This window comes from Neophocaena asiaeorientalis, unplaced genomic scaffold (assembly GCF_003031525.2).
Source record: "Neophocaena asiaeorientalis asiaeorientalis breed wild unplaced genomic scaffold, Neophocaena_asiaeorientalis_V1.1 scaffold82, whole genome shotgun sequence".
Lineage (NCBI taxonomy): Eukaryota > Metazoa > Chordata > Mammalia > Artiodactyla > Phocoenidae > Neophocaena > Neophocaena asiaeorientalis.
In genome coordinates, this window is record NW_020173068.1 from 1,123,011 (window position 1) to 1,150,280 (window position 27,270).

The 27,270-nt window shown below is 41.3% G+C and overlaps 1 long non-coding RNA gene across 1 annotated transcript in view; it reads right to left on the minus strand.

Moving 5' to 3' along the window:
• Window positions 1-13,339, minus strand: part of LOC112398615 (uncharacterized) — a 27,150-nt gene extending 13,811 nt beyond the window's left edge. The window contains exon 1 of the long non-coding RNA XR_003003024.1: window positions 13,106-13,339. This is a non-coding gene — a long non-coding RNA (uncharacterized LOC112398615). The remainder of the gene's footprint in view (window positions 1-13,105) is intronic.
• Window positions 13,340-27,270: the final 13,931 nt, after the last annotated feature.

Sequence of the window (27,270 nt, forward strand, 5' to 3'; positions counted from 1 at the left end):
AAAGAAATCCAGAAGCAGTCACTCTCCATTCCCCCTCTCCTCCAAGCCGCTGGCAACTAATAATCTGCTTTCTGTCACTACAGATTCGCTTATTTTAGATCTTCCATTAAAAAGAAATCAAATAGGGCTTCCCTAGTGGCACAGTGGTTGAGAATTCGCCTGCCAATGCAGGGGACACGGGTTCAAGCCCTGGTCCGGGAAGGTCCCACATGCCACCGGAGCAATTAAGCCCGCCAGCCACAGCTACTGAGCCCACGTGCCACAACTACTGAAGCCCGCACGCCTAGAGCCCATGCTCCACAACAAGAGAAGCCACCGCAGTGAGAAGCCTGTGCACCACAATGAAGAGTAGCCCCTACTTGCCGCAACTAGAGAAAGCCCACGTACAGCAACGAAGACCCAACGCAGTCAAAAATAAAATAAATAGATTTCTAAAGATGGCAGAAGAGTAAGACGTGGAGATCACCTTCCTCCCCACAAATACATCAGAAATACATCTACATGTGGAACAACTCCTACAGAACACCTACCGAACGCTGGCAGAAGACCTCAGACCTCCCAAAGGCAAGAAACTCCCCACGTACCTAGGTTGGGCAAAAGAAAAATGAAAAAACAGAGACAAAAGAATAGGGAGGGGACCTGCACCAGTGGGAGGGAGCCGTGAAGGAGGAAAGGTTTCCACACACTAGGAAGCCCCTTCGCGGGCGGAGACTGCAGGTGGCAGAGGGGGGAAGCTTTGGAGCCACAGAGGAGAAAGCAGCAACAGGGGTGCGGAGGGCAAAGCAGAGAGATTCCCGCGCAGAGGATCGCTGCCAACCAGCACTCACCAGCCTGAGAGGCTTGTCTGCTCACCTGCCGGGGCAGGTGGGGGCTGGGAGCTGAGCTTGGGCTTAGCAGGTCAGACCCCAGGGAGAGGACTGGGGTTGGCTGCGCGAACAAAGCCCGAAGGGGGTTAGTGCGCCACAGCTAGCCGTGAGGGAGTCTGGGGAAAAGTCTGGAACTGCCTAAGATGCAATAGACCTTTCTTTTGGGGTGCGCAAGGAGAGGGGATTCAGAGTACTGCCTAAACGAGCTCCAGAGACGGGCGCAAGCCGCAGCTATCAGCGCGGACACCAGAGATGGGCATGAAACGTTAAGGCTGCTGCTACAGCCACCAAAAAGCCTGTGTGCAAGCACAGTTCACTATCCACACCACCCCTCCCGGGAGCATTATGCAGCCCACCACTGCCAGGGTCCCGTGATGCAAGGACAACTTCCCCGGGAGAAGACACGACACACCTCAGGCTGGTGCAACTTCACGTTGGCCTCTGCCGCCGCAGGCTTGCCCTGCACTCCGTACCCCTCCCTCCCCCCACCCCCCGGCCTGAGTGAGCCAGAGCCCCCTAATCAACTGCTCCTTTAACCCCGTCCTGTCTGAGTGAAGAACAGATGCCCTCAGGCGACCTATACGCAGATGCGGGGCCAAATGCAAAGCTGAACCCCAGGAGCTGTGCGAACAGAGAAACGGAAATCACTCCCAGCAGACTCAGGAGCAGCGGATTAAATCTCCACAATCAACTTGATGTACGCTGTATCTCTGGAATACCTGAATAGACAACGAATCATCCGAAATTGAGGTGGTGGACTTTGGGAGCAACAATATATATATACATTTTTCCTTTTTCTCTTTTAGTGAGTGTGTATGTGTATGCTTCTGTATGTGATTTTGTCTGTATACCTTTGCGTTTACCTTTTGTCCTAGGGTTCTGTCTGTCCTTTTTCTTTTTTTCTGTAGTTTTAGAGCTTGTTATCATTGGTGGATTTGTTTTTTGGTTTGGCTGCTCTCTTCCTTCTTTCTTTCTTTCCTTTTTTTAAAATTATTTTTTAATTTTTAATAATTATTTTTTATTTTAACAAGTTTATATTATTTTATTTTATTATATTTCTTTCTTTCTTTCTTTTTTCTCCCTTCTATTCTGAGCCGTGTGGATGACAGGGTCTTGGTGCTCCAGCCGGGTGTCAGGCCTGTGCCTCTGAGGTGGGAGAGCCAAGTTCAGGGCATGGGTCCACCAGAGACCTCTCAGCTCCACATAATATCAAAAGGTGAAAATCTCCCAGAGATCTCCATCTCAACACCAAGACCCAGCTCCACTCAATGACCAGCAAGCTACCATGTTGGACACCCTATGCCAAACAACTAGCAAGACAGGAACACAAGCCCATGCACTAGCAGAAAGGCTGCCTAAAATCATAAATAAGGTCACAGACACCCCAAAACACACCACCGGATGTGGACCAGCCCAACAGAAAGACAAGATCCAGCCTCATCCACCAGAACACAGGCACTAGTCACCTCCATCAGGAAGCCTACACACCCCACTGAACCAACCTTAGCCACTGGGAACAGACACCAAAAACAATAGGAATTAAGAACCGGCAGCCTGCAAAAAGGAGACCCCAAACACAGTAAGTGAAGCAAAATGAGAGAACAGAGAAACACACGGCAGATGAAGGAGCAAGGTAAAAACCAACCAGACCAAACAAATGAAGAGGAAATAGGCAGTATACCTGAAAAAGAATTCAGAGTAATGATAGTAAAGATGACCCAAAATCTTGGAAATAGAATGGAGAAAATATGAGAAACAAGAAACATCTCAAGTAAACAACCTAACCTTACACCTAAGGCAATTAGAGAAAGAAGAAGAACAACAACAAAAAAAACCAAAGGTAGCAGAAGGAAAGAAATCATAAAGATCAGATCAGAAATAAATGAAAAAGAAATGAAGGAAAAAATAGCAAAATTGAAAGATTCTTCAATATACGTGAGTCAATCTATGTGATACACCATATAAACAAATTGAAGAATAAAAACCATATGATCATCTCAATAGATGCAGAAAAAGCTTTTGACAAAATTCAACACCAGTTTATTGCAAGTGAAGCAACTGACAGAGGATTAATCTCCAGAATTTACAAGCAGCACATGCAGCTCAATATAAAAAAAACAACAACCCAATCCAAAAATGGGCAGAAGACCTATATAGACATTTCTCCAAAGAAGATATACAGATTGCCAACAAACACATGAAAGAATGCCCAACATCATTAATCATTAGAGAAATGCAAATCAAAACCACAATGAGGTATCACGTCACACCACTCAGAATGGCCATCATCAAAGAATCTAGAAACAATAAATTCTGGAGAGGGTGTGGAGAAAAGGGAACACTCTTGCATTGCTGGTGGGAATGTAAATTGATACAGCCACTATGGAGAACAGTATGGAGGTTCCTTAGAAAACTAAAAAGAGAACTACTATACGACCCAGCAATCCCACTACTGGGCATATACCCTGAGAAAACCATAATTCAAAAAGAGTCATGTACCACAATGTTCTTTGCAGCTCTATTTAGAATAGCCAGGACATGGAAGCAACTTAAGTGTCCATCAAGAGTTGAATGGATAAAGAAGATGTGGCACATATATACAATGGGATATTACTCAGCCATAAAAAGAAATGAAATTGAGTTATCTGGACCTAGAGTCTGTCATACAGAGTGAAGTAAGTCAGAAAGAGAAAAACAAGTACCGTATGCTAACACATATATATGGAATCTAAAAAAAAAAGAAGGTCATGAAGAACCTAAGGGGAAGACGGGAATAAAGACACAGACCTACTAGAGAATGGACTTGAGGACACGGGGAGGGGGAAGGGTAAGCTGGGACAAAGTGAGAGAGAGGCATGGACATATATACACTACCAAACGTAAAATAGATAGCTAGTGGGAAGCAGCCTCATAGCACAGGGAGATCAGCTCGGTGCTTTGTGACCACCTGGAGGGGTGGGATAGGGAGGGTGGGAGGGAGGGAGACGCAAGAGGGAAGACATATGGGGATATATGTATATGTATAGCTGATTCACTTTGTTGTAAAGCAGAAACTAACACACCATTGTAAAGCAATTATACTCTAATAAAGATGTTAAAATAAATAAATAAATAAAATTCACATATGAAAAAAGGTATCAAACAATATGTGGTCTTCTACAATTGGCTTCTTTTATTTAGCATAATGCTTTCAAGTTTCATCCATGTTATAGCATGGATGGTTAAGTTGGTTATACTATGTATTGTACATATGTTTTGAATTTTGATTTGATCAAATGTATCAGTCTTTTCTTTAGATTTCTGATTTTTGTCTTACTTAAGAAATCCTCCCCTTTCTCTGAGTTATAAACATTAATATATTCTTTAATAATTGCAAGTTTTGTTTTTCATATTTAAATTACGTGCAGTTTATTTTGCATATGTCACATAAAGATTTAATTCTTTTACACATTGGTAGTCAATTGTCCAGCACTACTTATTGAATTGAATACATCGATTCCCCCATTGTTTTGTAATGCCTCGTGTATTATACAATAAGGTCTCATATATGTTTAGGACTGTTTACCCTGTGCCATTATGATAGATTTATAGTAAATCTTAAGAGAGAAAAGGCATTAAATTTGGTAGGGCAAGTGTCCTATCCTTTTTCTTCTTTTTTGCAACTGACTTTAATGTTAATGACCATAGGGATCCGTTTTTTTAAGTTCCATTAAAAATATCCTGTTAGAATTTTGTTGGAAATTTCATTTAATTCATAGAGTAATTTGGAAAGAATCAACATTTTAATGTGCAGTTGAATAAACATTGGCTATATTACCTCTTATTCCATCTGTTGGAGTCTCTAGTCCTCCCTTTCCCCCTGCTCAGAAGTAGACCCTGAGATGAGAATTTGAGTATAAGTCCCCCCTTATCCTCACTTTTGCTTTCCAAGGTTTAAGTTACCTGCCGTCAACCTCAGTCCAAAAATATTGAATGGAAAATTCTGGAAATAATTCATAAATTTTAGATTGCATCCCCTTCTGAGTAGCATGATGCAATCTTATGCTGCCCTACTCTGTCCTGCCCAGGACGTGAATCATCCTTTTGTCCTTCATATCCCGCCCAATAGTTTTGGTTATCAGACTGACTGATGCAGCATCGCAGTGCGGTGTTCAAGTAATCCTTATTTTACTTAATAATGGCTCCAAGGGCAAGAGTAGTGACACCGGCAATTCTGATACTCCAAAGAGAAGTCGTAGAGTGCTTCCTTTAAGTGAAAAGGTGAATATTCTCAACTTAATAAGAAAAGAAAAAAAGTCAGACGCTGGGGTTGCTAAAATCTACAGTGAGAACAAATCTTCCGTCTGTGAAATTGTGAAGGAAAAAGGAAGTCCGTGCTAGTTTTGTTGTCACACCTCAAACTGCAAAAGTTACAGCCACAGTGCGTAAGTGCTTAGTTAAGATGAAAAAGGCATTAAATTTGTACAATAAGATATTTTCAGAGAGAGACCACATTCACATAACTTTATTACAGTATATTGTTATAATTGTTCTATTTTGTTATTAGTTATTGTTGTTAATCTCTTACTGTGCCTAATTTATAAATTAAACTTTATATGTATGTATAGGGAAAAATATACTATATAGAGAGTTTGGTACTATCCTCAGTTACAGGCATCCAACTGGGAATCTTGGAACATATCCCTCATGGATAAGGGTGGACAACTGTTCCTTGTTTGTGAGGTAATCACAGGAAAAATCATCAGGAGAATGGGGAAGAGACTCGGGGAAGGGAAAGCAGTCAATGGAGTACCCTTTCTCAAGCAAGTTATCACTATGGGCAACTAGAGCTTAATCCTGGGGAATCTTGAGAAATGTTGTGGAACACATGCCTCAGAATCATCCCACCTGAGGAGTGAGAAGCTGGGGTATTTATACAAAAACTCCTTTCAGTCACTGAGGGTTTCCAGCAGGCATTAATTTCCCAGCCCTTCCAGCCTGCTCACATGGAAGGTGGCTAGCATGCAAGGAAATGGTAAGTGCCAAGGAGCACCAACAGTGTCTGCTAAATCACCAAAAGATCTTTTGAAGGTTCAGATATAGCATGTCTCTCCCCTGCCTAAAGTTTTTTTTTTTTTTTTTTTACTGTAGAGGAATCCAAAATTGTTGGCATGACTTACAGGTTTCTTTCTTTCTTTTTTAAAATATATTTATTTATTTATGGCTGTGTTGGGTCTTCATTGCTGTGTGCGGGCTTTCTCTAGTTGCAGCGAGTGGGGGCTACTCTTCATTGTGGTGCATGGACTTCTAATTGCGGTGGCTTCTCTTGTGGCGCAGCACAGGCTCTAGGTGCGCAGGCTTCAGTAGCTGTGGCACGCGGGCTCAGTAGCTGGCGCGCACAGGCTTATTTGCTTCACGGCATGTGGGATCTTCCTGGAACAGGGCTCGAACCCGTGTCCCCTGTGTTGGCAGAAGGATTCTTAACCACTGCACCACCAGGGAAGCCCTGACTTACAGATTTCTACACACCAAATACCAGCTCTTTTCCCAAGAAGTTTGTTCTCTAGCCATATTGAAGCAGCTGGATCCTGCCAAACCCTCAGTTCTTTGCATTTGTTGTTTTCTCTGCCTCTAATGCTCTTCCCTTATTCTCTTCCTAGAAAACCCTTCAAAGAGGCAGAGCATTGGAGAAAGATAGAGCTAGAAGTAAAACTCTGTTCTAATAGTGCCAGTATTTGCTTTGCTTAGTGGGAAATGCATGACAGGATATAGAGAGGAGTGTGTAAAGTTGGGCAGCCTTGGGTTTTTTGAGAGAAGTTACAGCATTAGAGAAAAATTAAGGAGGTTCAAGAAAGCCTGAAGAGATTTGTTATCTAAGCTGTGATGTTTCCCTTTATTATTTCTTCACGGAAATTGAAAAAAAAATTTAAATTATTTGTCAAGGGAAAAAATTCTACTCTGATACTTATTTGGGCAAGTTCCTTAACATTTCTGAAGTCCAGTTTTCTTAACTGTTTAATGGAGGGGACTGTACAAAGGCCTGAATATAGGAGGTGAGAATCACTGGGGGCCAGCTTGGAGGTTGGCTACCACAAAGAAGTACATGAAAGGTGCTTGGGACACAGTGTGTTTTTAAATAATAGCTTTTATTATCACTCATTTTCTGGACCCCCTGCACAAATGTCACTTCTACTGAGAAGCCTTCCAGACCACCATAGGTAGTTATGTAATAGCTTTGCCAAAAGAATCAAACTTCAATCTGTTCAAGCTTTTATTATTCTGCATGTTCAAGACTGTGATTAGAGGCTTTGAGCGGGGGGTGGGGATCAATATCTCAGGTAAGGACTCATAGCTGGTCCAGGCCTTCCTACCTCTTCTTGTTCCTACAGCCCCAATACCATAGCTAGCCACATTTACTTCTTAAATAAAAATAAATTAGACTTCATGAAAATTAAAGCATTCTGTTTCATAAAAGATACCGCTTAAGAAAATGAAAATGCAACCCTCAGACTAGGAGAAAAAATTCCCAATGCATATATCTGGGAAACAAATCATATTCAAAATACATTTAAAAATTCCTTTCATTCAGTAATAAAATATATACAACTTAATTTTTAAAAGTGGGCAAAATAGGGCTTCCCTGGTGGCGCAGTGGTTGAGAGTCCACCTGCCGATGCAGGGGACACGGGTTTGTGCCCTGGTCTGGGAGGATCCCACATGCCGCGGAGCGGCTGGGCCCGTTAGCCATGGCCGCTGAGCCTGCGCGTCCGGAGGCTGTGCTCCGCAACGGGAGAGGCCACAACAGTGAGGCCCGCGTACCGCAAAAAGTGGGCAAAATACTTAAAAGTCACTTCACAACAGAAGATATTCGGATGCTAAATAAGAACATGAAAAGGTACCCAACATCATTATCATTAGGGAAATGCAAATTAAAACCCCACTGGGATACCACTGCATAGCCAGGAGAATGAAAGTTAAAGATTGGCACTACCAAGTGGTGGTGACGTTATGGAACAACTGGAATTGTCCTGCACTGCAGGTGGGAATGTAAAATGAAAACAAACACTTTGTAAAACTGTTTGATGGTTTCTTATAAAGCTAAATATACGTGTACCATATGACCCAGCAATTCCACTCTTAAGTATTTACCCAAGAAAAATTAAAACATAAGGTCATGCAAAGACTTACACATAAATGTTTATAGGAGTTTACACATAATAGCCCCAAACTGGAAACAACTGAAATGTCTACCAACTAGTAAATGGATAAACAAATTACATTTTGTCCAAACTATGGAAAACTACTCGTCAGTAAAAAGGAGCAAACTATTGATATGTATAACAAAATGAATAAATCCCAAAATCATTATACTGATTCCATTTATATAAATTTCAAGAGCAGATAAAATTAATCTACGGCCATTAAAATCAAATCAGTAATTGTCTGGGGCCAAGGTGGGGATTTGATTGCAAAGCGGTCTCAGGGAACTTTCCTATGGTCATGGAAATGTTCTGTATCCTAGCTGGTGAGGGGGGCAGGGCACAAAGATTCTAAAACTGTAAACATTTGTTAAAATTCATTGAACTGTACTGTATTTTATTATCCATTTTACTGTAAGGAAATTATACTTCCATTAAAAAAAGATTATTGGGGAAAAACTTTTAAGAAGATCCTCTTAACTGGGTAACACATAGTATCTCAGATCGTTTATGAGTAGGGTTGCCAGATTTAGCAAATGAAAAACAGGGGGGCTCAGTTAAATTTGAATAATATCTAATTGCTTATGCATATCTACATTGATAGAAAAGAAAAATATTGCGTGGTACATATACTTTAAAAGTATTTGTTATTCATAGAAAATAAATTATAAGTATCTAAATCATACATTTTTGTAATTATATTCTTCTGATCATTTGGTTCTTTTCAATAATTCCTTGTTTTGTGGTATTTGCTTATAAAATTCCTTGCAGACACAGTCTATGTTCATTTTCTTTGTATCATAGCTTCTACAGTGGTCACATCTAACTTCTTTAGTTCTTTTGTCTATTGAACATTCATTAATAAGAAAATATACTCAACATTAGCATTATGAGCCAATATACTGAACATATACTAGGATGAAGTTAACAACCCTGATAATTGCTCTTCAAATATGGCTTGTTGAAGCGAATACCATCTTTCATGGAATGAGATGGTTTTTCATTTTTCAGTATTATGTTGCATCTCTTGATAAATAACTTTTAATTTATTTTTTATAAATGTATTTATTTTTGGCTGTATTGGGCCTTCATTGCTGTGCGCGGGCTTTCTCTAGTTGGGGCGAGCAGGGACTACTGTTTGTTGCAGTGTGTGGGCTTCTCATTGTGGTGGCTTCTCTCGTTGTGGAGCAGGGGATCCAGTAGTTGTGGCACGCAGTCTCAGTAGTTGTGGCTCATGGGCTCTAGAGCACAGGTTCAGTAGTTGTGGCGCACGGGCTTAGTTGCTCCGTGGCATGTGGGATCTTCCCGCACCAGGGCTCGAACTTGCATCCCCTGCATGGGCAGGTGGATTCTCACCCACTGCGCCACCAGGGAAGCCCCTGATCAATAACTTTTTAAAATGTTATCCAGTAACAGAAAAAGAACATTGTCATCAATTTTTCTTCCTTTCTTCTTCAACACTATACATGATGATTCCACTGGTTCCCATGCCGGAAGAGTATTTAGTTCTTGTACAAGAATCAAATTCTTCATGAGATGGTAGTCATGAAAAATAGAACTACCATACGACCCAGCAACCCCACTACTGGGCATATACCCTAAGAAAACCATAATTCAAAAAGAGTCATGTACCATAATGTTCATTGCAGCTCTATTTACAATAGCCAGGACATGGAAGCAACTTAAGTGTCCATCAACAGATGAATGGATAAAGAAGATGTGGCACATATATACAATGGAATATTACTCAGCCATAAAAAGAAATGAAATTGAGTTATCCGTAGTGAGGTGGATGGACCTAGAGTCTGTCATACAGAGTGAAGTAAGTCAGAAAGAGAAAAACAAATACCATAAGCTAACACATATATATGGAATCTAAAAAAAAAAAAAGGTTCTGAAGAACCTAGGGGTAGGACAGGAATAAAGACACAGACGTAGAGAATGGACTTGAGGACACGGAGAGTGGGAAGGGTAAGCTGGGACGAAGTGAGAGAGTGTCATGGACATATATATACACTACTAAATGTAAAATAGATAGCTAGTGGGAAGCAGCCACATAGCACAGGGAGATCAGCTCAGTGCTTTGTGACCACCTAGAGGGGTGGGATAGGGAGGGTGAGAGGGAGAGGCAAGAGGGAGGAGATATGGGGATATATGTATAGCTGATTCACTTTGTTATAAAGCAGAAACTAACACACCATTGTAAAGCAATTATACTCCAATAAAGATGTTTTAAAAAAATCATTCTTTAGTGCATTTTACACTTCCCTTAAGCAATGGAGTGCTTCAACAACACTGGTTTCTCTTCTTTCACTTTGCATAATCTATTGCTAAAGAGGTATTATAAACTATCAACAAGAGGTAACTAAGTTTCCCTTAAAGTCAATAAGAATTTGAGGGTCATTTTCTTTAGGATTAAAGTGTGATTCAGTACTTCAAATAAACTGAGGATTCTCCATTTATTAAAGCAAGCTAACATGTTTCTGAATGCAAGAGAAATGAACAGTACTGAATGCCAACAAAATCACAAAAATTCCTCAGTTGTTCAGTTGGCGCTTAAGAAAAAATTTCATGACAATTACATCAAAGTCAACAGGAAAGACATCAGATGTTGTAAGAGCAGCACCATGTAGAATATGAGCCAGATAGCCAAACGGCTTCCGAAGAAACATTCGTGCTTTACTTCAGCTTTGAATAAACAATGTCTGCACTTTTATGTGAACATCTACCAACATTTGTATTGTTATCATCTCCACCAAAAGCAGTACAATTTTCTTCGTTAACTCCTAAGTCAATAAGAGAGTCTCTGCAAAAATTTGCTCTTGTTTCTGAAGTCTCATCTGGAAGAGTCTTTACTTAAAATAACCTTACAAGTGAGCCTTTTCACAAGAAGGTTATTGCACAAGCAAATTTTTCTGCTTTGTCATTACTTGAATCCATAAAAAGATGAGGCATTTAGGGCTTTGATAATCACTGCAATAGTAAATGGAGTTATTATATTTTTAATTATTGCAGTAGGTTTTGTCCTGGCATTTGAAATTTTGCTTCCAGTTTTGGAATTAGAAAATCCCCCTGGTAGCAGTACATTCAAAGAGTCATTTGAGCTGAAAGACTGATGACAATATACAATGTGGGAGACTGTTACAACTTCTGCTGTGATTATTTTATGTTCTTCATCTAGAGTTCTTTTAATCAAAATTTTATTTTATCACTTTCTTTGATGCAAGTTGAAGAAATCACACATCTTTTACTCTAAGCTGATAGTATATGCTCGTTTATATCTGACTTTCCACCATTTTCAATACTGAATGAACACTTGCATACTGCACAAAGAGCTTCAAAAGGAATTTTCCTCATTTAATTCAGAAAATGTATCATGAAATTCACACTTGCATTTTGGCATTTAGGGGTTCAAATATAGCAAATAAAAACGAGGTAACAATTTATTTTCAACAAGGGTGCCAAGACAACTTAATGGGAAAAGAAATGGTGCTGAGACAACTGGATAGCCACATGCAAAAGAATGAAGCTGAACTTCTACCTCATATCAAGTACAAAATTTAACTCAAATAGATCAAATACCTATATGTAAGAGCCAAAACTACTAAACTCTTAGAAGAAAATGTAGGGGTAAATCCCTGGATTAGGCAATGGTTTCTTATATATGACACCAAAAGCACAAGCAACAAAAGAAAAAAATAAGTTGGATACCATCAAAATTAAAAATTGTGTGCTTCATAGGACACTATCAAGGATGTGAAAAGAAAACCCACAGAGTGCAAGAAAAATTTTGCAAGTTGTATACCTGATAAGGGACTTGTATTTAGGCTATATAAAGAACTATTACAACTTAATAAAAAGACAACCCAATTAAAACATGGGCAAAAGATCTGAACAGACATTTCTCCGTAAAAACATAAAAATGTCTAGTAGGTATAGGAAAAGATGCTCAACATCATTAGCTGTCAGGGAAATGCAAATCAAAGCCACAGTGAGATACCACTTCACAGCTACTAGGGTGGCTATGAACCAAAAGACAGATAGTAAGTGTTGGTAAGGAGGTGGAGAAACTGGAACTCTCATACATTGCTGGTGGGACTGTGAATGGTCCAACTGTTTTGGAAAACAGTTTGGAAGTTCCTCAAAAGATAGAGTTACCCAGCAATTCCACTCCTAAGTTATATACCCAAGAGACTTGAAAACATGTGCGCACAGGAGAACTTGTACACGAGTGTTCACAGCACCGTTAGCTAAAAAAAAAAAAAAAAAGTAAAAAAGTGGAAGCAACACAAATGTCCATCACCTGAGAAATGGATAAGAAATATGTGAGATAACCATGTAATAGAATATTATTCAACCATAAAAAATGAAATCCTTGTTCATCCTACAACACAGATGAGCCTTGCAAACATTATGCTAAATGAAATGTCAGTAACAAAGGACCACATACTGTATGATTCCATTTATGTGAAACGTTCAGAATTGGCAAATCCATAGAAGGGGGACGGGAGGAGAGAGAGAGAGAGAAAGGTAGATTAGTGGTTGCCTATGGCTGGGATGGTTGGGAAGTAATGGGGGAATGACTACTAAAAGGTATAGGGTTTCTTTTGGGCGTGCTGAAAATGTTCTAAAATGACAGTGGTGATCGCACAACTTTGTGAATACACCCATTGAATTATAAAAGAAAAAAATTGGTAATAGCGACCAACGCAAGAACTGAAAAAGTTGTATTTAATAAATCTCATGGCTGCATCATTGCATCTGTCACGAGCCCAAATTCATATCTAACGGTAAGGTGGGAGTTGAGTCGTGAAAGGGTTGCGAACTTAATTTTACGAAAAGCAAATTGAACTCAAAGGTGAATATCTAGTCTGCTTGCAAAGGAGAGCTGTACTTGTAAGGAACAGTCTCCCTTAACAAAGTCGGAGCTGAGCCAACCCAATCCAATGTTTTGGGAAGCTAGCTTTCCGGGACTGGCAGTATTTCAGAAGCGTGAGCGTCTAGCGATTGACGGGCTTCCAGCTTTGTTAGTGTGGTTACTGGAGTAAGGAAGCTGATTACCTGTTAACTCTCAGAAGCCTGGTCCCTGGAGTGAGGCACTTGCTGATTGGTTGTTGTCCAGAAGCATGGAGCTGTCAATGATTGGCTGACTTTCAGAAGCTCTGGACTGTCGTTGATTTACGAACTTTCAGAAGCCTACCTACCGGAGTGAAGCTGTTGTTCACTGGCTGATTTTCAGAAGCCACTGGAGTGAGGCTGTCGCTGATTGGCTGGTTTGTAGCGCCTGTGTACTGATGTGAAGTTATCTCTAAATAATGGTGGTTACTTGATCAGGACTTAGAACTTGAGCAAAAAAAGTCCTTTCCTTTCTTGAATATGAAAAATAAGTACTTTTAATTTCTAGTTCCTTCTTTTGGTCTTCCCTCAGCTAAACTCACTGGAGACACCGTAGACACTGTACAGATCTTTTATTTGTAAAGGTAGGATTTTCAGTTAGTGATTTAAGCACCAATTGCTGTGGCGGAAAAATAGCTCTAATAGTTTTTAATTGATTATAAAAAGATAAATACAGGACATTTAAGGCATCCTGACAAAGTCAGTATACGACGCAGGACAAAATCATTAAATACGTCCTGTATATACAGGATGCCTGGAAACTGTCAATTACACAGAAGACTGACGCTCGCTGGGATTAGGTTTCTTGCATACGGCCCTGCAGTCAGAAACGGGTCGAGTCAGAATCTGAACTATAAAGGGCAGGGATCCTCTGGGCCCCTGTGAGCCCCTAACGTCTGCGCAAGGCTGGGCGCGCACCGCTAACCTTAGGTCGGCTAGAAATCGGCTGAACGTCTGAAGGGAAGGTGCACAATTGACTAGCAGCGGGTGAGGAAACAGCAGCAAGGAACCGGCCTGGGAGACCGGGGCACGAAAGCCGAGCACCAGGGCGGTTCAGATCTCCGCGCCAGGGACCTGCTGCGGCAGCATAAGGCTTTGCTGGAGGCCGAAGTGGACTGGGCGGGGCGGAACGAGGCCCCGCCCCCAGGCGCGCCCGTGTGCGTGACTGGGGGCGCCGCAGAGTCCCACTCCACGATGCGAAGCCTGAGGACAGGCCAGAGCGGCGGCGCGGTAGCTTTCACTCTGGGCACCCACGCTCCCAACGTCCAACCCGGCGGCCTCGAAGCGTAAGGAAGACTCGACCCGCAGCCGTGCGCTTGCCCCCACCCCCAACCCGTCCCGACGCCCCCAGCCGAAAAAAATGCGGACGTTTTTTTCCTGAACGGTTCCCTGACGAACGTTTCCCGAGGAGCGGCTCTCGGTGCAGAGGCTCCCACAATGGCTCCTGTATCGACAACCCCACAACGGCTCCTCTCTGAAGACCCCCTATTATGACATCCTCAACCCCATAGAACATTTCCTCCCGGAAAGATTCGCCTATTGAGAACCTCCACAGTGCCTTCTGTATGATTAATTCACTTGCCTTCCCCATAGGATATTTTCCCCAGAAACGGCCATCTATGGAGACGTCCCCTCACAATAGCTCCCCTTATAGAACCCCCAAATGGGTTTCCCTCGAAATGGCTTACCTCTCATGCTCCCCTACAGTAGGTCTCCTTTAGAGCCTTTCCCTCTCACTGCGCCTTCCCTAGAGAGTACCCCCTTCCCGCCCCATAGAAACACCCACACGGACAGCATCTTCCCTGTTGCGCGTTTCCCCAGCTCCCCTTGCCCCAGCCCGAGGCTCCCTCACTCCACGATGGGGAGCTCAGGTTGAGGACAGGTGGAGGTCATTAGGGGCCTGGATAAGGAAAAAGGGGCCAGAATCCCCGAAAGCTGCGGATCCCAGGCCACAGAGCCTAGAGATAGAGCCCCCGGGTGCCTCAGTATAGGGAGGGTCCCCGCCCGCTTTCGATATATGAAGATTTGTTTCTGCTGTCTGCTTCCTGTGCCTTTGGAGCTGACCTTGATAGTCTCGGTATTATTCGTGCTGGAGCTGGTTTGGGGCCGCCAGTGGAGTGTGGAGGTTGGAATGATGGAGGGGTTGTGGCAGAGACTATTGAGAGGAAGGGAGGAAGAGAGAGAAATGGGCTTTGGTTCTGCTAAACTGTCATTAAACCAGAAGAGGGTTTTTATTTGTTTTGTTTGCTTTTTCTTTATTCTAGCTACTTAACAAAGCAAATACGGTGTTGTTTCCTTGAACGAAGGTTGTCAGCTTAACATGTGAGAATGGTCTTTCCTGTATCCTTGTTATGGTATTTAAGGCATTGTACTGGAATTTTTGCTCTCAAATCTGTTTTTTTCTTTGTTTTGTTTTGTTTTTATTTTGTTTTAACTCCACCAGATTCATGGAGAACAAGAACTGAATCTTAAAATCCAGTCCGTCTCTTACTTACCGACATTCCTTCTTTCACCTCAGTTACTAACACATGTTGGTTGAGTAAGTAAAGGATGGGGAGGTGGGCCTAGATACCCTTAGTTGCATTTGGGAGTCCTAATTTGCTTCTGATTTGGCAGGTGACGTTAGGTGACATATTTGGACTCCTGTTCTGCTCTTCAGTGGAATTTCAGTGGGCTTTACAGTTGCAAGTGTTTAGCAGCTTATGGTAACCATCTCCAGTCTGTCCTAACGTTTCTGGCAGCCAGTTTCACTGTTAGAAAGTATTTAAACTTTGAATAAAATAGAAACTGCACAGGATACTTTAGAACTTGAAGCAGCCACACTTTAAATCCAGGGTCTATGTAGACTTGGGGTTCATCCCATATCATCTTGAGCTTTGAAGTCTGGAGTCTTTGAGACTTTTAGGGAAAAAAGAGCTTCTGAATAAAATCCATCTCTAAAATAACTGCTTCCTTCCTTGCTTCTGGTAGCATGTCAGTATACATTTTTTTTTGTAAGTAGTGTTTTTATGTTAAAAAGATCAATGTTGGCTAACTTTACTAATCATACTCAAACTCCGAATTTTCCATCACGTGGTTTGAGTGAAACTCGTTAGTCTTCAGACATGGGGTAGTGCAAGGAACCCCAAGGCCTGGAGGTTGTATACCTTTGGTAAAAGAAATTTTGTGAAAGTTTCCCTCCTTTCCCTGCCGTTTTTAACTGAACGTGTTTTTCTTACTCATTCAGTTAAGCCTTTCCCAGATTTTGACATTGAACGTTTATAGAAGGTTTGTGCTCAGCACTTTCCTGTCACCCATATTTGACTTCTTTGCTGCACTCTGACACCTGAGTGATGAAAGAGGCGGGCCTACCTGGTGAAGCTACATTCCTAGAGACCCATAGATAGTACTTTGCAAGTGAGTGGTTCTCTTCTAGCAATGGAGTTCATTTTCACAGATGAGCAGTAGAGATCAGGAGTTAAAATATTGTTGCTTAGACCTAAAAGCTTCTTTTTAATGATATGGTAGTCATCAGTGCTGTCCATCAAATATCTTTGGTTTCTGTCTCTTGCGCATGTGGTACCATTGTACTTGCTTGCACCCTTGAAGATGGATATGGCGTTGTTAGTTGCTTTTGGTCAGTGAAATGTGCACAGGAATGATGTGTATCCCTTCATGGTAAAAACTTCTGGTGTGTGATTTGCCACTCTTTCCCTCTGTTTTGGTGATTGTTGGTGCTCCGGATGGTGGCTAGTCTCAGTCTGGGAACCAGAGCAAGCTTCCAGGTGACCTATGTTTGACATGTAGAGTGAGCAAGAAGTAAGCCTTTGTTTCAAGCCACTGAGATTTTGGAGTTATTACCAAATAACTGTCTTTACTTGTACTAAGGAACCAGTGGAAATAGTTGAAATATGCTTTCCTACTTCAGATCTTTTCCTGCAGAGGAATCTGATCCTGCTCAGGACTTGTTTAACAGTTTAAATTTCACTCCCGCTTTATGCAAATAATCCAACATACACTGTGCTAGGTGCTGTGGATTCAGAGCAATAAGGCAGGCCTCTGCCCTCCAAGAGCTCCTTTGTAAGTGGAGAGAGGTAAAAATCATAATACAGAGTGGTGAGAAGTAAATATTGGGGAGGAAATAGGGCTGAAGGAACAATAATGTAAGAAAGCATAGTCAATTTGGGGCTCAGCAGTTGGAAGAATGGAGTTGCCATTTACTGATATTGGGAGCATTGGAATAAGAGCAGATTTGTGGAGAAAATAGAGTTCAATTTTGGCCTTGTTCATTTGAGTTTCCTAATAGATAACAGATAGCCAAGTGGAGATATTGGATTAGCAGTTGGATATATTAGTCTGTAGTTCAGGAGAGAGATTGAAACTGGAAATACCACCCATATTACTGGTGACTCCAAAATTTTTTTTTAAAGCTATGAGACTAGATAGAGACCCAGGGAGTAAATGTAGATAGAGAGGAGGACCAACATCCAAGCCCTGGGATATCCCATGTAAAAAAGGCAGTGTAGCAATGTCTTCCAAATTCTGAGGGGAAATGGTTTCCTACCTCTGAGATAGGGGAAGAATCAAGGGTAGTCAAATGATAAATGCAAGAATAGACTATTAGATTTGGTAATGTGGAGATCATTGGCGACCTTGACAAGAACAGTTTTGGTGCAGTGGGTTCAAGAGGATATAGAAGAGGAATTGAAGACAGTGAGTATAGATAGTCACAGTGATGTTGTTTCAAGGATTTCTATAAGGGAGAGCAGAGTAATAGGGCTGTGACTGGAAGGGCACGAAGTGTTAGAGTTCTTTTTGTTTTTAAGTGGGCAGATAGCATGTTTGTAAGTTAATGGGAATGGTGGAGTATAGAGAGACAAATTGATGATTAAAGAGAGAGAAGGAACAGTTGCAGGGGTGAAGTCCTTGAGTAGATGAGAGGGAATGGCATCTAGGATATAAATGGATATGTTGACCTTAAGCTCAGTAGCTACATGGACAGTTCAACTGTGGTGATTATATTGACCCAAATACTGGTGAATTGGTAGCTTGGTAGTGGGACAGAGTGAATGTTCACTTCTGATTACTTCCATATTCTCAGTTAAATAAGAAGGAAGGTCCTTAGCTAAAAATGAAGAGTGGGGGAGGTGTTGGAAGTTTGAAGAGAAAGAAGGTGTAAAATTCATCCAGGAGAGTGGGAAAAAATGAGTTGAATAAGGAAATATTTTAGGGCACCAGGTGCCCATTTGGCATTTGTAGTCATAAATTTAAAGGTGGGTGAGACCCAGTTAGCATGGTTGAATGCTTCGCCTTCAGCTGTGTTGAGCAGCTTGGATGTGGGCACTGTGGGAGGGAGTGGCTGAGGTAGGATAGAGGACATAATTGGAAAATAGGAGTAAAGGTACTGAGAGGTAAGGATAGTGGAAGGGTTATCTCAGTGCATATTGAGATCATCGTGAATTAAGATGGGAGTAGTAATAGCAAAGAGACAATGATCCAGAAGCTAAATCTTGAGGGAATGTGGAGGACTGAGTGACCTACAGGTTTGTAGATGTCTGTAACAAGGAGGGGTAGTGGGTGGTTATTGTTTGTTGGCATGAAGAAATCATCCAAAATAAAATAGTTTATCACAAATAAAGGTGTGTTTCTAGATTAAAAGGACCCTCCAAGAATCCAGCACAATTAATTTAAAAATATCCATGCCAAGGTACATCATCATGAAATTTTTTTTTTCAGAAATTTATTTTTTATTTGTTTATTTTTGGCTGCATTGGGTCTTCGTTGCTACACGTGGGCTTTCTCTGGTTGCAGCCAGCGGGGGCTACTCTTTGTTGCGGTGCACCGGCTTCTCATTGTGGTGGCTTCTCTTGTTGTGGAGCACGGGCTCTAGGTGCGTGTGCTTCAGTAGTTGTGGCGTGTGGGCTCAGTAGTTGTGGCTCGCAGGCTGTAAAGCACAGGCTCAGTAGTTGTGGCGCACGGGCTTAGTTGCTCTGTGGCATGTGGGATCTTCCCGGACCAGGGCTCGAACCCGTGTCCCCTGCATTGGCAGGAGGATTCTTAACCACTGTGCCACCAGGGAAGTCCCCACATAATGAAATTTTTGAGCACTATGAAGACAGAAGAAGATCTATAAATCACATAGAGTCATGAATCATTAGATTGTAGCAAGAATGGACACTAGAAGATAATGGAGCAAGGAGTACCTTCTTAAAGAAAATGAGTTCCCACCAAGAATTCTGTATCCAGCCAAACTCTCAGGCAGGTGTGAGGGAACAATAAAGACATTTCACACATGCGAGGTCTCATAGTTTGACTTTCCATGCGCCCTTTAAGGACTCACTGGGTGGCGTGTGCTCTAGCAAAAAATTCTGACCGAGGAGTTCCTGTGCTGGGCTTCTTCTATACCATGTATAGGTGGGATTTTTTCCTTGTTAAGGGACTCATAAGAAAGGACCTTCTTTGTTGCTTCTGGAAATTACCAAAGGTCTGGAACCTTTTTTTAAAATAATTAATTAATTAATTAATTAATTAATGGCTGCGTTGGGTCTTCGTTGCTGCATGTGGGCTTTCTGTAGTTGGGGTGAGCAGGGGCTGCTCTTCGTTGCGGTGTGCCGGCTTCTCATTGTGGTGGCTTCTCTTGTTGCGAAGCACAGGCTCTAGGCACGTGGAATTCAGTAGTTGTGGCACGTGGGGTCAGTAGTTGTGGCTCACGGGCTTAGTTGCTTCGTGGCATGTGGGATCTTCCTAGACCACGGCTGGAACCCATGTCCCCTGCACTGGCAGGCGGATTGCTAGCCACTGTGCCACCAGAGAAGCCCTGGGCTGGGACCATTTTTTATTGCCATTTCCCATATTGCTTGCCCTAGTGCTTAGGTCAGTGTCTGGCACATAGTCAGTACTCACTAAATGTGAACTGCTGTTGTTAGCCATTATGAAGCACTGCTTGCACTAATTATTGAATGAATAAAGAATAATTACAGGTGAAACTCTGGGCTAAGGGTGTTCAGAGAATGAAGAATCACGGTTGTAAGCTAGATGGTGGGAAGGTGGGTCACCATAGTGATTTTCTATAGAGAGCGCTTACATAAAGCCTCACAGAGACAGGTTATCTCTTCAGGTGATGTTTATTGGTCAGGTACCAATACCCGTGGTTCTCCTTTGGGTTTACAGATCTACAGAAGTGGTAATTGTCCCTGCTTTAAGAAAACTCAAAATACAGAGCAAGACTATGACCTTGTGTGCCTGAAAATGTGAAGTTTCACCTTCAGTATACTTGCTTGGATTCTGGCCAGGGAGGCTTGGTTTGGTGCTTATAGAAGTAAAAAGGGTTTGCTTAGTTAGTTACGTTTTTATGACCTTATTTCTGGCCCGGGGTGGAGGTCTAAGTATGGGTTTCCCCCAGCTATCAGAAAGTAGAGCCTTCCTAGGAAACCTTTTGTAAGGTGAAACAGCCTAAAGTGAAGGAGCAATTACCTTAGAACACATCTTGCTAACAGAGGCACAAAATAAATCAGGATAAATCACAGATGCTCACAGACACAGTTCAAAGCTATGGAGGCTTGTTGCTGTAATGCTGAGTGTAGTTACCAGGGAAGGAGCTTGACAGTGCCACTCTCATTGCTCCACTGCAAAACAGATGCTGGCTATCTTTGCTTTTCACCTTTTTTCATAAAAGCAAAAACCCTCTTCAGATTTCTTTCAGTTAGTGAAAACAGGTAGGTCTTATGTAAAAGCGAACTTTGAAAAGCAGGGGATGCCCCTGTCTGCATTTTCACATATGTCTGGGATGACTGTGTTCTGAGGACTCTTATTTAGTGAGTATAGTTGCATTAATAGTGCACAATATTGTAACAGTGTTTCCTAGCTCTTGGGCTCTTCTGTGATATTCTAATTTTTGGAGAGGGAGAGTAGATGAGATGCAGATGCCCTCAAGAGTTCCACAGCTTAAATATTGTTTTGCCCTGAAATAAAAAGGAAAAGAAAAAGCAGAGTTTGCTACTTGGGGATTTAAAACTGTTTTCTGTGATTTTGAACCTAGTTCAATGGAAAGTTAGCTAATTTGGCATGCTTTTTGCTTTCAACTTGTTTGAAATAATATTAGGTTTATAGATGAGTTGCAAATATGGTACATAGCGTTCCTATAAGGCCTTCACTCTGCTTCGTCTAATGTTAACATGGTGCCTTTATCAAAACTAAGAAATTAATATTTGTACCGTACATTAGTTTACTGTAAACTTTGTTTACTTAGTAAATTTGTTTTTATTTGGAGTTTATTACTCCAGACTTTATTTGCCCAGTCTTTCCACTAATGTCTTTTTTCTATTCCAAGATTCAATCCAGGATTCCACAGTGCATTTATATTTGGCATGCTTTTAATAGTCAAAGAAGTGAGGGAAAGTACTTGTGGATGCCTTTTGAATGAAGACCTGTGAAACTGACTTTACAAAGAGCAGATTGTGTGTGGAAATGCTCAGAGAAATCTGGAGAAAAGGAAGAAAATGGAAAATAATATATTGTTACAGTGGAACATAGTGACAGACTTTGAAATAACATTTTCCATTTGTGGTGGGGAGCATTCTCTGAAGTTCTCAGATGTAGTTTGTAGAGAGTCTTATATACTCCAATTTGTGAAATATGCATAGACATGAATTGCAGTTGGGTACAAGTTTTAACTATTTTAGGTAAGGTGACCTGTCAGGAACCATGTTTGGCAGCTGGTAGAAGATGCTTAACAATGACTTAACTGAGGTTTATTCTCTCTTCGAAAAGATGTCTATCTAGAGGAGGGCAGGCTAGTCCTGGTATGAAGTCATCAGGGAACCAGGCCACTTCCGTGTTTGTATTTAGCAAATGGATTCCATTTTCTTCATAGCTTCATGGTCACAAAATGGCTGCAGGAACTCTAGCCATCAGGTCTGTCAGGCAAGAAGGGGAAAGAAAAGCAGCAGCTTTCCTAGTTGAGTCAGTTCTTTCCCTTCAGCAAACTTTCCCAGAAGCCTCCACCTGATCGCTTTTGCATGTCTCATTGGTCAGCTCTAGAAGCAAAGGAGCTGTGCCTATTGCTGCTCCAAATAAAATTGGGATACTATTGGGTTGTTCGTTCGGTTTTTTCCGTAAGTGGCTCTAGTAGTGCTTAGTTGTCTTTAACTTCATTCGAAACAATTTTGTTAGATTGTATTATGACAGCTATCATATCAGCATGCATTTAAAAAAAAAACTTATCAGGACTTCCCTGGTGGCACAGTAGTTAAGAATCCACCTGCCAGTGCAGGGGACACAGGTTTGAGCCCTGGTCCCAGAAGATCCCACATGCCGTGAAGCAGCTAAGCCCGTGTGCCACAACTACTGAAGCCCACGCGCCTAGAGCCCGTGCTCCACAACAAGAGAAGCCACTGCAATGAGAAGCCCGTGCACCTCAACGAAGAGTAGCCCCTGTTCGCTGCAACTAGAGAAAGCCCATGCACAGCAGTGAAGACCCAATGCACCCATAGATAGATAGATAGATAGATAGATAGATAGATAGATAGATAAATAAATAAATTTTATTTAAGTAAATAAAAAATGTATCAAAATTTGTGAATTTTTGTGTAGCCACTTTAATATTGAAGATGGAAGAAAAACAACATTTTCAGCATATTATGCTTTATTATTTCAAGAAAGGTGGAAATGCAACTGAAACACAAAAAAAGATTGTGCAGTGTATGGAGAAGGTGCTGTGACTGATCAAATGAGTCAAAAGTGGTTTGTGAAGTTTGCTGCTGGAGATTTCTTGCTGGACAATGCTCCACAGTCAGGTAGACCAGTTGAAGTTGATAGCAATCAAATCAAGACTTTAATTGAGAACAGTCAACATCATACCACGCAGGAGATAGCTGACATACTCAAAATATCCAAATCAAGCATTGAAAATCATTTGCACCAGCTTGGTTATGTTCGTCGCTTTGATTGGGTTCCACACAAGTGAAAAAAATCTTGACTGTATTTCTGCATGCGATTCTCTACTTAAACGTAACGAAAACATGCTGTTTTTAAAACAAATTGTGATGGGCGATGAAAAGTGGATACTGTACAATAGTGTGGAATGGAAGGGATCGTGGGGCAAGCGAAATGAACCACCGTCAGCCATACCAAAGGCCGGTCTTAATCCAAAGAAGTGATGTTGCGTATAAGGTGGGTTTGGAAGGGAGTCCTCTATTATGAGCTCCTTCTAGAAAACGAAACGATTAATTCCAACAAGTACTGCTCCCAGTTAGACCAACTGAAAGCAGCACTCGACAAAAAGCGTCCGGAATTAGTCAACAGAAAATGCATAATCTTCCATCAGGATAACGCAAGACCTCATGTTTCTTTGATGACCAGGCAAAAACTGTTACAGCTTGGGTGGGAATTTTTGATTCATCCACCGTCTTCACCAGACATTGCACCTTCACGTTTCCATTTATTTTGGTCTTTACAAAATTCTCTTAATGGAAAAAATTTCAATTCCCTGGAAGACTGTAAAAGACACCGGGAACCTTTGCTCAAAAAGTTTTGGGAAGATGGAATTATGAAGTTGCCTGAAAAATGACAGAAGGTAGTGGAACAAAACGGTGACTATGTTGTTCAATAAAGTGCTTGGTGAAAATGAAAAATGTGTCTTTTATTTTTACTTAAAAACTGAAGGCACTTTTTGGCCAACCCATTATTAGTTAAAAAAAAAAAGGGGGAGAATGGATATGGATTAGGCACCTGTTTGTCCCTACCACAGAGAGGTAGCTGTGTGGAATGAAAGTTATATTGCTTAGGATTACTAATGGCTGTGATGAGCTACATGAAAATGCTGGGAGAAAATTCAAGTCATGGAATAGTTAAATGATGCCAACACATTTTCAGTCGTGTGTGTGTGTGTGTGTGTGTGTGTATCCCTTCAGTTTGAGTCACTTTATGGTCACTGGTTAACCATGCTGGTCATGATAGCAGTAATGTTGCCTTTGCTTTTTACATTGCAAGTTGTTGCTCCAGAAAGGACATCAGTGGGAAAGGACATTTATTGACTTGAGACACATCCTGCCTTCTTGGCTTTCTTCCAAGTCTGTTTTATGGAGGGAATAAATAGTTGCCACTTTAATGCAGGACCAACTTTCTTAAGCCCTTAAACCCTTTTCTTAGCAGTCCTGCCGTAGCTCCTTGTAATCAGTACCTGAAGTCTGAATTAATGCTGATATGATAATATGTTGTATTACTCGTGCTGTTGATTTTCCCCCCAATATTTTATTATGAAAACTGTTTGGAAGTACAGAAAAGTTGAAAGAATTGTTCAGTGGACATTCATGTATATTCATACCTAGATTCTCTGCTTAATGTGTTTGCTCTGTTTGCCTTATCATATAGTCATCCTGCTATCCATCCATCAATCCATCCTATGTTTTAATGCTTTTCAAAGTAAGTTACAGACATTGGTATGCTTCAACCCTAAACATTTCCTGGGTTTGATTTCATAATAAGAAGAATGCTCTCTATTTCAAGTGACGGAAACCCAACTCAAAAGATTAAAGTAAAAAAGGGAGTGAATGTATTGGCTTACTTGGCTGGAAGGAATAGTGGGGAGATAGACTTGTAGGAAGACCTGTAAGAACTAGGGCCTCAGGAACTGGAACCAAGACTCTGCTATCAAAATAGTTGCCTCTATCCATAATAACCTGAAATCCACATTCTTCCTGCACTGTAACCCTAGAGGCCATTTCTCTTCTACCTCTAAAATAGGAAATCCCTGGAAAGGACTCTCCAGCTGACCTGGCTTGCTTCTGGGTGAGTCATGATTGGATGCTGTGGCAGAGAAGGGGCACAGTGTATGTTACCAAGGGAAATGAAAATGGAAAGCATGCTAAGTGAAGTATATACCTCAGAAAGCTTTCCATTTGTTCTCTCATGCTGGCATAATGCTGGTGTTTGACTAGGAGAGTACAAAGGAGAACTACAAATGCAAAAGTCCTAAATAAAATAATATTACAGCCAGCCCTTCATATCCACAGGTTCTTCAAACATGGATTCAGCCACCCCAATCAAAAATATATTTTTTGGGCTTCCCTGGTGGCGCAGTGGTTAAGAATCTGCCTGCCAATGCAGGGGACACGGGTTCGAGCCCTGGTCCAGGAAGATCCCACATGCCACGGAGCGACTAAGCCCGTGCGCCACAGCTACTGAGCCTGCGCTCTAGAGACCATGAGCCACAACTACTAAGCCCACGTGCCACAACTACTGAAGCCCGCACACCTAGAGCCCATGCTCCACAACGGGAGAGGCCACCGCAATGAGAAGCCCTCGCACCACAACGAAGAGTAACCCCCATTCGCCGCAACTAGAGAAAGCCCAGGCACAGCAACAGAGACCCAATGCAGCCATAAATAAATAAATAAATAAATGGGGAAAAAAAATATATTTTTAATTTGAGAAAGTTCCAAAAAGCAAAACTTGAATTTGCTGCACACAAGCAACTATTTATATAGCATTTACACTGTATTTACAACTGTTCACTTAGCACTTATATCAGGTATAAGTAATCTAGAGATGATTTTTTTTTTAATTTTTGGCTGCACTGTGTGGCATGTAGGATCTTAGTTCCCTGACCAGGGATCGAACCCATGCCCCCTGCATTGGAAGCCAGAGTCTTAACCACTGGACTGCCAGGGAGGTCCCTAGAGATGATTTAAAGTGTACCGGAGGGTGTGCATAGGTTATATGCAAATACTATGCCATTTTATATAAGGGACTTGAGCATCTGCAGATTTTGGTATCTGAGGGGGTCCTGGAACCAATCCTCCATGATAACAAGGGACAACTGTATAACAGTGAAAATTCTAACCACACATGGTTTAGAAGTTATGGCGAAACAGGTACTCTGGTATATTGTAGGTGAACGTTTTAAGAAGACAATTTGGCAAGATCTATCAAAGTTTTAAATGCAGATACCTCTTAACCTGGCAATGCTATTCTCTACCTTGCAGAAACTTTAGTGCTTGTGCCAAAGATGGCTATATAAGGTTGTTCAATGAAGCATTGTTTGCTATTTGCAAAAATAATAAAAATCCTGAATGTTCAATTATAGTGTCTGGTTAAATAAAAACAAAAGAACATAGTACAACAGTTTTAAAAATGAGGTTGTGTTCTATTTACTAGCTTGGAAAGATCTTAAGGTACAATGTTAAGTGAAAACACGTTGCAGAGCAGTTACATATATCGTTGTTATGATTTTATGTAAAACAACTCTCTCCCCAAAAAACTCACCCAAACTATGTATTACTGAGAGATTCACATCACATTGTTCACAGCAGTTTTATAAGATAAAGTGATTCAGATTGGTATGAGGATTCACTTTGTAAAACATTCAAAGCACAAAGCATATAGAATATAAGGAGGATTATTTATGTTTTAATTGTTTAATTTGAAAATCAAAAAGCATAAATTATGGAGGAAAAACAGGCAGAAATCAAATTTTCTCCTTCATTTCCAGGGAACCAGGATAATGAAACACAAACAAACAAGAAAATATATCTGGCTGTGTATACAGTAATTGTTACAAAAGCAGTGAGCAGTGAATTAACTATTATATATAAAATGGAAGATGGGGAAAACAGAGATGATTGTTTAGAATTCAGAAATATTATATCTGAGGCTAACTTTATTGTCAGGAAATCAGTGAGATATATCAGGAGAAGTTCAGAGTCAGGGTGCCTGGTCATTCAGGTCCTGGGGCTGTTAATCTTTACTCAGCCTTGTGATCTTGGGCAAACTGCTTCTCTTTGGGTCTTGTTTTTGTCTTGTCATCTATAATGTCTAGATTTTGAGCCTGAATCCAAGGAAAGTGAGAAATACAGTATAGTATACAAGCAGCATGTTTGATATAAACAGTATTACTGGGTATATGTTGAGTCTACAGGTATTCTAAAGGAGGAACTTTGTAAAGTCGTGGGTGACCACAGGCCATCTACCCAGGACGTGCCACCTGTGCTCAGGTAGACCTGGAAGCTACAGGGCAGTGCTATTGCTGGGCTTGGTGTGTGTTTGAAAGTTTCTATTGAAAAAAAGGAAAAAAAGAGTGGGTGGTTACACAACAAACTCATAGTGGTGACCTCCAGTGGTGGGGAACAGTGAAGACTTTAGTTTTATATGTCATATTCCATTTTTTTAAATAAAAAAGGATGATAAATTAATATTTTACATAATTCAAAAAGGCACTAACATAGGTTAATTCTAGGTGCTGTAAATATGAGTGATTGTGGGTTTCTTTATACTTACCAGGTGTTTTTTTGGTTTTTGTTTTTTTTTCGGTACATGGGCCTCTCACTGTTGTGGCCTCTCCCGTTGCGGAGCAC